We start from the raw sequence: 3,184 nt of genomic DNA, 5'->3' as shown, positions 1-3,184 counted from the left end.
GTGAGAGAGAGAGAGAGACTCTTGCTTAGATACTTAGTGTATTGTAATACTCACGTTTCTGTCCCCAGTGATACATGGATGATCATATACACATACATAGTAAACATAGTTCCATATTTAATAGCATGAAGCAAAACTTAATTAACATCCCCAGAAAAAAACAGCAAATGCTAAAACTATTTTAAAAAGGAAGACCCTCAATAACCCCAGCCAGCCTACATGGATGATGGTGGAATGTGGAGCAGGTCTTGTGATGAGTAGAGTTGGAGGAACCCTGGGCCCTGGATGTAATGGAGACTGGAGGTGAATGGGGTGGACACCATGTTTCTTGGCCTGTTCAGTGAAGAGAGGCTAACAAGAGTAAAGTATTCATCTGATTTGGACGAGGTTAATTTCTCTTTCCACTATCTGGCTCTCTGTTCTAAACTATAGAGGTGTACAAAAAGACATCCTTGAATTTATTCCACTCTGGATAATCAGTAAAACTCCCTACAAAACACACTAACTATCAATGAGTATTTTGTGTGTGTGTGTGTGTGTGTGTGTGTGTGTGTGTGTGTGTGTGTGTGTGTGTGTGTGTGTGTGTGTGTGTGTGTGTGTGTGTGTGTGTGTGTGTACCTGAGAGTCCGGCAGTGTCTTGTCTACTGTGCCTGAGAGAGGAGAGCAGTGTTAGGATTTGCTGAAATGTCCAGACAGAATATATATGCAGAATACCGGTCAATATGGAACAGAAGTTGGTCAGATGTTACCCAAACGTACCTTTGGTTTCACAGTCACTGAGAAATCGATATCACCATCAACCTCAACATCAGATATATGATCAGTACAAATCACACTGCTGCCACGTGCAGAGCAATCTGCCTGTGCATCTTCTCCACCAGCTTTTCCTAAAAGAAGAATTAATAAAGAAAATATGAGCTAAATTCAAATATTGCCTTCTTGTATTGAAACGTGTTGAGGAATATTACTGCTTACCACTCGGACCGCTTCCTGGATCACTCACTGTTTCAACCGCCATGTTGAGGTTTTTTCCTTTTATATTTGTGATTGTTCTGTCAGTAACAACACTGTTGCTATCGGCGACTGGTCGTGTCCGTGAGCCTGTAAATATGAATAACAGTCATCCTTCAGAAATGTATGAACAATGGATAGAAAAGAGAAACTTGACGCATGATGATGATTGAAGAATGATGATGAAGCATGATGATTTAGAACGCCAACTTTTGTTGAATTTAGGAGAAATCTACAGACGCAAACGGATTCTGATTCTGAAAGTGTAGTAAAATAAAGACCTAAATGTGTATTTCGGACTGTTTTTCACCACAAGTCTGAAAGAAGACATGTTATTGAAGATGAATAGCCCAAAATCTCAAAATTGACCGGTTGAAAAAAACGATGGTTTTGCCTGCCGTGTCTCGCCTTAAACCAGATGCATGTTGAGGTCCACTTCAAGTACCTACAGTGCAGACAGCAGCTGTATACTACTGTTTTACAGGCTGATGTTTAGCTTCAGTGTTAGGGCTGAGAAGCTGTTGCTGTTGCTGCTAATGTTCTGGAAGCTGCCTCACTATGTCAAAAGAAGTGACAGCTCTCTCCTCCCTTTGCGATTATTATTTTTAAAAGCAATCTCGTCTTGTCTAATGCACTGCTTTTGCTTTTTTTTCTCCAACGTTTTAAATTATTATTATTTTCTTCTACACATTTTCAGCGCTTATTTCTACGTCTCATGTTTTCTGATATAAAACAAAAATTGGAAACGGGTCAATTTGCTCCAAAGTCAACACAAGGGTTAAGGATGTATCAGGGTCACCTGAGATTAAAGCCGCGAGTTTCTCTGCGACGGCAGTCTCCTTTGGCCCCGGGTCCATGATCTGCAACGAGACAGAACATTTAAAAAGGCAGTTTGACACGTGCTTAACGTGGATTTCTTGGTTCCTGTAAAATAATGACCTTAATTTCAATAATTCACCCAGAACCGAAAGTGAAAAAGTTTTAGCCTATATAATTACGCAATACAATGCAAGAGTCGTAGGCATTATTCTGTAAAGTTAGAGGACAGAAAGGGGCAACAAGTAAAATAAATTAATTAATTAATAACTTGTTTTGAACTTTTCATCTTTTTAATTCTATCTGTGTTTTTTGTGTGTTTTCTCCACGTAGCCTGCGGGACTATATCCACTGTTTGCACACAAAACACTCGGAGCTTATCCGACTGTAAAACGATCTGTAAGTGCAATAAAATCACAGTAACGTACAATGAGGAAATTCCTGTATGCATATGTATGCAGAAAAGTTCAATCACCATAAAGACTCAGAGGACAGAGGCTATATTTACTTTACCCAAACTAGTTCCACATCTGGACTGTCTCTTTATGACACTAACAAAGCGCACATATCCTACCTTTGTTGGAAGGTTTGTCGGGGTGTAGATAAATATAGACGTTATATAGACTATATAGACGACGGAAACCAAAAGTTTGTTGCGTCCTGCGTCTTCGCTGTGCCAGGGTTAGGCGCAGGGCAGCAGAGATAGTATAGCCTACTGTACTTCCTTTATTCTCTCCCACTGTGTGTGTGTGTGTGTGTGTGTGTGGAACATCCAGCCAGCTGGGGGCAGGGCATACAAAGGCAGCATACACACCAGTTTATCATGGTGGAGGTCTGCTCTGAAGCACAGCACACTCCCAGGTTTATCTGTAAATGTACATCTACATGTCTCTGTGTTGCGTTCACAGTCTATGGTTGCGCTACAGCAGCCCATTGGAACTCCTCCTTACTGTAGCTGTCTGTGGGATCTCCATTGTAGCTCAGAGCGCTGTTAAATGTCCCATCTTTCTATGTGAACACTGAGTGGACTCTGTGATCTGAACTTGACCTCCAGCCTGCCAGTGGTGGAAGAAGTATTCAGATCTTTTACTTTAAGTGAAAGTACTAAAACCGCAAGGTAAAAAAACACTCTGTTGCAAGTAAAAGTCCTGCATTGGAAATGTTACTTAAGTAAAAGTATGTAAGTGTCATCAGGAAAATGTACTTAAATAGTAATACAAGTAAAAGTACTCAATGCAGGCAATTCTTCACATTTTGTAAGCTATTCCTATATATTGTTGGATAGTTTGATTTATTATAAAACATCGTATTGTATAAACTACATGTGTTTTGTGTGCAAACATCTTGATTTGTAAAG

General features: G+C 40.1%; 1 long non-coding RNA gene across 1 annotated transcript; it reads right to left on the bottom strand.

Annotated features, from left to right (window-relative positions):
* Positions 1 to 236: 236 nt before the first annotated feature.
* On the bottom strand, positions 237 to 2,807 carry LOC114563581 (uncharacterized). The gene is made up of 6 exons (XR_003693663.1): positions 2,402 to 2,807; positions 1,811 to 1,871; positions 976 to 1,101; positions 760 to 887; positions 619 to 650; positions 237 to 333 (listed from the first exon to the last, which is right to left on the bottom strand). It is a non-coding gene; the product is annotated as an uncharacterized LOC114563581 (long non-coding RNA).
* Between the last annotated feature and the right edge of the window lie 377 nt (positions 2,808 to 3,184).

Source organism: Perca flavescens, chromosome 11, assembly GCF_004354835.1.
Source record: "Perca flavescens isolate YP-PL-M2 chromosome 11, PFLA_1.0, whole genome shotgun sequence".
Taxonomy (NCBI): domain Eukaryota; kingdom Metazoa; phylum Chordata; class Actinopteri; order Perciformes; family Percidae; genus Perca; species Perca flavescens.
This window is presented reverse-complemented; position numbering and strand designations above follow the sequence as displayed.